Source organism: Ailuropoda melanoleuca, chromosome X (genome assembly GCF_002007445.2).
Source record: "Ailuropoda melanoleuca isolate Jingjing chromosome X, ASM200744v2, whole genome shotgun sequence".
Taxonomy (NCBI): domain Eukaryota; kingdom Metazoa; phylum Chordata; class Mammalia; order Carnivora; family Ursidae; genus Ailuropoda; species Ailuropoda melanoleuca.
In genome coordinates this window covers 58,010,973-58,019,573 of record NC_048238.1, presented here as the reverse complement: position 1 = coordinate 58,019,573, position 8,601 = coordinate 58,010,973, and positions in this window count along the sequence as shown.

Below are 8,601 nucleotides of genomic sequence, written 5' to 3'. Positions count from 1 at the left end.
AAAATGTTTTGTTTCTATTTTTTTCACTCTCTGTTTATATGTATCTCTAATGCCAAAACAAGTCTCTTTTAGGCAGCATATTGTTTGATCTTGTTTTTGTTTTGTTTTTATCCATTGAATCATTCTATATATTAGAATTGGAGAATTAATCTGTTTATGTATAAAGTCACTATTTATAGTAAAGACTTACTATTGTCATTTTGTTATTGTTTTCTGGGTGTTTTATAAATTTTTTCCCCTTGCTTCTTATTCTGCTCTGTGTGTGTGTGTGTGCATGTCTTTTGGGTTCAGTATACTTTGACTTATTTATTGTGTTCTTTTGTGTAACTTTTGTAGGATTTTCTCTTGTGATTACCATGAGGCTTATATAAAATATCTTAAACTTATAATACCTTATTTTAAACTGACATCTTAAATTCAATAGAATTTGTAAATTTTATACTTTTACTTATCTTCCCCCTCACATTTTAGGTTATCGCTGTTATAATTTACAAGTTTCTTTGATATTGTTTAATGAACAACAGATTGCTGTAATTATGGTTGTTTTTAATATGTTCATTTTATTTTTTAACCTTTATACTAGAGTTGTAAGTAAATTATGCACCACTCTTAACCATATTGCAGAATCTAACTGCGACTATATATTCACTATTACCAGTGAGATTTACACTGACATTTTAAATTTTTATAATGTTAATTAGTGTTCTTTTACTTGCACTCAAAATACTATATCATTTTTTGTAGAACAAGTCTGGTGGTAATAATCACCCTCAGTTTTTGCTTGTTAGGAAAAGTCTTTAGTCTTTTTTTTTTTCCCTAAAAGACTACTTTGCCAGGCATGGAAATCTATTTTGATAATTATTTTATTTCAATATTTTGAATATGTCATACTATTCTCTATTGTCCTAAAATGTTTCTTCTGTGTAATATGTTGAAAGTCTCATAGGGTTTCCCTAGTATGTAACTTATCTTTCTTTTTTTTTTCTGCTTTTTTTTTTTTTTGTAGGTACAGCACTAGTGGGAGTTTTTTTTTTAATTTTATTTTATTATATTATGTTTTTTTTTTAAAGATTTTATTTATTTATTCAACAGAGAGAGAGACAGCCAGCGAGAGAGGGAACACAAGCAGGGGGAGTGGGAGAGGAAGAAGCAGGCTCACAGCAGAGGAGCCTGATGTGGGGCTCGATCCCACAACGCCGGGATCACGCCCTGAGCCGAAGGCAGACGCACAACCGCTGTGCCACCCAGGCGCCCCAATTTTATTATATTATGTTAATCACCATACAGTACATCCCCAGATTCCGATGTAAAGTTTGATGCTTCATTAGTTGCGTATAACACCCAGTGCACCATGCAATACGTGCCCTCCTTACTACCCATCACCAGTCTATCCCATTCCCCCACCCCCTCCCCTCTGAAGTCTTCAGTTTGTTTCTCATAGTCCATAGTCTCTCATGTTTCATTCCCCCTTCTGATTACCCCCCTTTTCTTTATCCCTTTCTTCCCCTACCGATCCTCCTAGTTCTTATGTTCCATAGATGAGAGAGATCATATGATAATTGTCTTTCTCTGCTTGACTTATTTCACTTAGCATTATCTCCTCCAGTGCCGTCCATGTTGCAGCAAATGTTGAGAATTCGTTCTTTCTGATAGCTGAGTAATATTCCATTGTATATATGGACCACAGCTTCTTAATCCAGTCATCTGTTGAAGGGCATCTCGGCTCCTTCCATGATTTGGCTATTGTGGACAATGCAGCTATGAACATTGGGGTGCATATGGCCCTTCTCTTTACTACGTCTGTATCTTTGGGGTAAACACCCAGTAGTGCAATGGCTGGGTCATAGGGTAGTTCAATTTTTAACTTTTTAAGGGACCTCCACACTGTTTTCCAGAGTGGCTGTACCAACTTGCATTCCCACCAACAATGTAGGAGGGATCCCCTTTCTCCACATCCTCTCCAACAATTGTTGTTTCTTGCCTTGTCTATCTTTGCCATTCTAACTGGCGTAAGGTGGTATCTCAGTGTGGTTTTGATTTGAATTTCCCTGATGGCTAATGATTTTGAACATTTTTTCATGTGTCTGTTAGCCATTTGTATGTCTTCATTGGAAAAGTGTCTGTTCATATCTTCTGCCCATTTTATGATTTGTTTATTTGTTTCTCGTGTATTGAGTTTGAGAAGTTCTTTGTAGATCTTGGATACCAGTCCTTTATCTGTGGTGTCCTTTGCAAATATATTCTCCCATTCCGTGGGCTGTCTCTTAGTTTTTTTGACTGTTTCCTTGGCTGTGCAGAAGCTCTTTATCCTGATAAAGTCCCATAAGTTCATTTTATCTTTTATTTCTCTTGCCTTTGGAGATGTGTCGTGAAAAAGGTTGCTCTGGCCGATGTCATAGAAGTTGTTGCCTATGTTCTCCTCTAGAATTTTGATGGATTCCTGTCTCACATTGAGGTCTTTCATCCATTTGGAGTTTATTTTTGTGTATGGTGTGAGAGAGTGGTCAAGTTTCATTCTTTTGCATGTAGCTGTCCAATTTTCCCAGCACCATTTATTGAAGAGACTGTCTTTTTTCCACCGGATGTTTTTTCCTGCTTTATCAAAGATTAGTTGCCCAAAGAGCCGAGGGTCCATTTCTGGGTTCTCTATTCTGTTCCATTGGTCGATGTGTCTGTTTTTGTGCCAGTACCATGCTGTCTTTGTGATCACAGCTTTGTAGTACAGCTCGAAATCCGGCATTGTGATGCCCCCAGCTTTGTTTTTCCTTTTCAACAGTTCCTTGGAGATTCGGGGCCTTTTCTGGTTCCATACAAATTTAAGGACTATTTGTTCCAGTTCTTTGAAAAATGTCCTCGGTATTTTGATCGGGATAGCATTGAAAGTGTAGATTGCTCTGGGTAGTATGGACATTTTAACTATGTTAATTCTTCCAATCCATGAGCATGGAATATTTTTCCATCTTTTTATGTCTTCCTCAATATCTTTCAAAAGTGATCTATAGTTTCTAGCATATAGGTCCTTTACGTCTCTGGTTAAGTTAATTCCAAGGTAACGCATGGTTTTTGGTGTTATTGTAAATGGGATGGATTCCCTAATTTCTCTTTCTTCAGTCTCGTTATTCGTGTATAGAAATGCAACTGATTTCTGNTTCTGCTTTTAAAATTATTTCTTCGTCTTTGACTTTGACAATATAATTACAATGTGTCTAGGATGTAGTCCTCTTTGGTTTCCACCAATATGGTATCCTTGGGCTTCATGGATCTGAACGTCCTTTTTTTCCCATGTTTGGGAATTTTTTAGACATTATTGCTTTAAATATACTTTCTTCCCTTTTCCCTTTGTCTTCTCTTCCTGAAATCCCCAAAATGTGAATATAGTTTCTTTTCATTGCATTCCACAATTCTCCTAGGGTTTTTTTACTCTTTTTTTTTTTCTTCTCCTACTAGGTGAGTTTCAATGTCCTATCTTTTCTTCTGCATGATCAAGTCTACTTTTGAAACTCTTGAATTCTTCAGTTTGGTTATATTTTTCAACTCTAGGATTTCTTTGTTTTGTTTTTTGTTGTTGTTGTTTTTGTTTTTGATGGTTGCTATCTCTTTGTTGAACTTCTTGTTTAATGTATGCATTGTTTTACTAATTCCATTTAGTTGTCTGTCTGCATTTTAGTGTATTTCACTAACCTTTCTTAATGGGATTATTCTAAATTCTTTGAGAGTTCACAGATCTCCATTTCTTTAAGGTCAGTTTTTAGAGTCCTATTAGTGTCATTTGGTGGTGTCATTATTTACCTGTTTTTTTGGTGATCTTTGATTACTTATGTTGATATCTGACTATTTGATTAATTGGTCCCTTTTTTAAACTTTATATGTTTGCTTTGGCAGAGACTGTTCTTCACCAGTCAGCTCAGTAAGGTTTCTAGGTATGACTACTGATAACGTCCTTGAGCAGATGAGGTCTACTATTATGGTCTATTTTTGGGTAAAGAAACTGTTTGAGTTCTGAAAGTGGGGAACTGGGGTGTACCACTGGCTAAGAATGATTGGATAGGTCTACCAGCTTTGTTCCCTACCCAGGTGAGGTTGTAGGGTGGGCTTCATGATTGTTTGAATTCTCTGTTAAGACTTACTAGATGGTAGGGACTGGGTACTATATTTAGTAGTAAATGGGGCTATGAATTAGCTTACCTGCTGTAGCCAGGCAACAGCATGGGACCCAGAGCCTGTACAAGTTGCTTGGGGATCTGAATCAGTTAGTGTGCACTTAATTTCCTGGTCAGGTGAGGACACTGGTTGTGCTCTGATGAGAGGGGAAGGCACAGGCTGTGTTCTCAGTTTAAGTGCCATTGTATGAACAGCTTTTGACTGGGTTATGCAGTTTCCTGTATGCTCTGGTTATGTTCCCTGGTTGGACAGCTAGAGGTTTATTCAACAATGAACAGACCTACAAATTAAATTCTTTGCCTGGGCACAGAAGGAAAAGCATCGCTAAAACTGATAAAGCTCTTTCTTGTCTTAAGTCAAGCTGACCCATACCCCATGTTCCCTGATCAAAGAGGGCCACTAACTTTGCTCTGAAAACTATAAGCTTTGCCTGCCTGCCTACCTTTTGGCTCATGTGGCATTGGGCTGCAAAACTTCCAGGAGATGCACCAGCCCTTCTGGTCAGTTGGAGCTGAAAAACACTTCCCACAGTGGGTTGGGACTATGTCACAGATTCCTTACCTGGGCAGAAGGGGGAAGAGTTTCTCCAAGCTACTTTAATTTTCCCAGTCTTTTTACATGGGAGGTACGGGGAGCTATTCTTACCCTTGGCTATGAATTAATTTCCCTGCTTGCATATAGCACAGGAATGATCCACACCTAGTACTGACTTTGCTCTGGGGTAACCAGTTCTACCCTCCTGCTTCTCAGCTCGAGTGCTTCTGAGCTGCATTATTTCCAGAAATTGTTGCCAGGCTTTCTGGGGCTTAAAGACATTCTCCATTGCAGATGGGGTTGTGATTCAACTTCTTGCTTGGGCATAGGCAAACCAGGTTCTATGGCCAACAAAATTCCTCATCTGAAGATCCAAATCAGGCATATCCAAAGCTTGAAAAGTTCTGTAGTCAGAGCATTCCCCTGACTTGGTTCTGCAGACCAGCAAAGCTACTGGTTAAGATTATTTTTTGGGCACTTTGCATTTGAACTTGGTCTGTCAAGATCCATGTTTTGGTTGTTGCAAACCCTTCCCCTCTTCTCCAACACAGTCAGATTCCCAGTGGTTGAGCCCAGCAGATTCTCCTGCAATCCTCATGGTGTAGAATCAGAGTAGGGGCTCCCACAGAGCAACCCACAATGCTGAAGAGGGGCTGGTTTTGCCCCCAGGTTCTTTCTCATTGGAGAAGCCAGAGACTCAGGGGAAACCTCTCAGTGTGGTGCTCTGCTGGCCTGGGGAAGGGACAATGTGGTCAATGTGTAGCCATTTCTCTTACTTTTTTAATGTAGTCTGTCTTGGTCTCTGTGGTGCAGGAGAGTGCTTCAGTCTCACCCCAGTGATCTAAGATTCCCTCATTTTTCTTAAATGATTTTTAGTTTTTCTTCATGTGAAGGGTCACGAAATCAGGATCAACTTATGTCACCATTTTGGTGACATTACTCCTACTATAAGTTTTTACTTTGTGGTTACTATGATGATTTCATGTAACAACTTATGTTTATAATAGTCTATTTTAAGTTGATAACAACTTAGGTTTGAATACATTCTAAAGCTCTTAACTTTTACTCTCCTCCCATGTTTTGTTTTTGATGTCGCATTTTACATATCGTGCATTCCATAATTATGACAGTTACAATTATTTGTATTACTTTTGTCTTTTAACCTTCATAGTAGCTTTATAAACAATTAATCCACTATATTTACCATATTTACCTTTACCAGTGTGATTTATACTTCCATGTGTTTTCTTGTTACTGATTTGTGTCTCATCTCTTCAGCTTAAGGAAGTCCTTTTAATATTTTTCACAAGCCTGGTATAGTGGTGAAGAACTCCTTTAACTTTGGCTTGTATGAAAAACTATTTATCTCTCTTTCAATCCTGAATGATGATTTTACCAGATACAGTAGTCTTGGTTGGGATATTTTTTTTTCTTTCAACACTTTGCATATATCATTCTACACTTTCTGATCTAAAAAATGTCTACTGAAAAATCTGCTTATACTTCTATCCTTTTTTTGTATGTAACAATTTGTTTTTCTTTTGCTGCTCGTTTTTTTTTCTTTATCTTTAATTTTTGATATTTTAAATTATGTGTCTTGGCTCATGTTATTTGGAACTCTCCGGACATTCTATATCTGTATGTCTGTTTCCTTCCTTGAGTTAAGGAAGTTTTCAGCCATTATTTCTTGAAATAAAATTTCTGTCTCTCTTCTCCTTCTGGGGCTCCTACAATGTGAATGTTAGTCTGTTTGATGCTTTCCCATAAATCTCTTAAGGTATTCTTTTTTTTTTTCTGCTCTGATTGGGTGAGCTTCTCTTCCTTGTCTTTGAGTTCACTGATCCTTTCTTGCTTCATCTAACCTGCTATTGATTCCCTCTAATGTATTTTTCAGTTGAATCAATATATTCTTTAGGTCTGTGACTTCTGTTTGGCACTTTCTTATGTTATCTATCTCCTTGTTGAAATTCTTACTGTGTTTATTTATTCTTCTGCTGGGTTCAGTGAGCATCTTTTTTTTTAAGATTTTATTTATTTATTTATTTGACGCAGAGAGAGACAGCCAGTGAGAGAATGAACACAAGCAGGGGGATGGGAGAGGAAGAAGCAGACTCCCAGCAGAGCAGGGAGCCTGATGTGGGGCTCAATCCCAGGACCCTGGGATCACACCCTGGGCCAAAGGAAGATGCTTAATGACTGAGCCACCCAGGTGCCCCATTGAGCATCTTTTTTTTAAAAGATTTTATTTATTTATTTGAGAGAGAGGGAGAGCAGGAGGAGGGACAGAGGGAGAGGGAGAGAGAGAATCTCAAGCAGACTCTGAGCTGAGCATAAAGCCTGATGTGGAGCTTGATTTCACAACTCTGAGATCATGACCTGAGCCAAAATCAAGAGCTGTATGCTTAACCAACTGAGCCACCCAGGCACCCTAGTGAGTAATCTTTACAAATATTACTTTGAACTCTTTATCAAGGAAATTACTTATCTCTGTTTCATTAAGTTTACCCCTCCCCCGGCCCCCAGGGTTTTATCTTTTTCTTTCATTTGGAACAGGTTCCTCTTTTTCTTCATTTTCCTTGACTCTCTGATTTGGTCTATGCATTAGATGAAACAGCCACCTCTCCCTCCCATGAAGGCTTAGCCTCATATAGGAAATGAAACTTATTGCTCAACCCTGCCTTAGCTGTTGGTTGTCTCTCAGACCTTTGTGAGTGTCCAGGCAGCCTATTTTATTTTTAATATCTCCTAGTAGTTGAGAGTGTGCCAAGATGTCAGTGTCCCAAAGGGGAGGATCTCAATTAACATCCAGCTTCAGTCCAATTAGAAACCAGACCCTCAGGCAACAGTTTTTAAAGAATGCAAATATATACAGTCCTGTAAGACTGCAAGTTTGAGCCCCATTGGACACCAGAGCCAGGCTAGAGTTGTTCCCTGACCAGCAGTCACAAAAATTGGGCCTCTACATAATACTATATGCTCTATCCTGGGAGATGCCAATGAGCTGTAGTGAAGCAGAGGGACGGCACAATGAGAGTGTTCCCAGCCTATGTTTTCTGAGAGCAACTTAATAGCTCCTAGATGTGTGTCAAACCTTAAACCTGCCCGTAAGACTGAAGTTCCAGGACAAGCAAGTAGGCTTCTTTCACAGAATAGCTGGGTGTGTATTCCAGTCTGCTGCCTGCCTGTGCAGTGCCTTGGGGGTAGTAGCCTGCCAAGAATGATCTTTCTGATTGTTACAGACTTGTGGGGGGCAGAAACATAAGATTCCCTGGCCACCAGAGCCAGGTATTCAAGGGTTAGCCCCTAGGTGGCAGCTGCAAAAACCAAGACACCATACATAAAAACTGGGGCACCAGATACACATAAACACACCTCAGAGATTCTGGCACCCTGAAGCATGGCAAAAGAAGAGCATGAAAATAGTGCCATACTCTAAGGTCTCAGGAAAGGTTTACAGTCAGGCTTTAGGTATGCTTAATTAGAAACCTGATGTTCAGGCTGCAGCTATGATAATAAGCTAATTAAACCTCTTTCAAAGAAAGAGTGAGGTCTTGGGTCTGTTTTCCCTTGCTATGCCCTCAGGGTGGTAGTTGTTAAAGAGCACTTCCTCCACTGGATACAGTTCTGTGAGACAAGTGAGTGTAAGCCCTGCTAGCCACCAAAGCCAGGCAATGTAGGGCAGCCGCAAAAATCATGACACCAGAAAAGTTATAAACTCCTTTATGTAAGATACCATTGAGCTGGAGCAAGGCAGAGGAGTGTAAAGATCACACCCAAATAATCCTCTTTCTCAGAAAGACTAAGTGTGTATTTCAACCTGATAATCTGTGCAGTATCCTGGTAGTGGTAGCATACCACAAACTGTCTCTTCAATTGTTACAGTCCCATGGGACATAAAATTGCAAG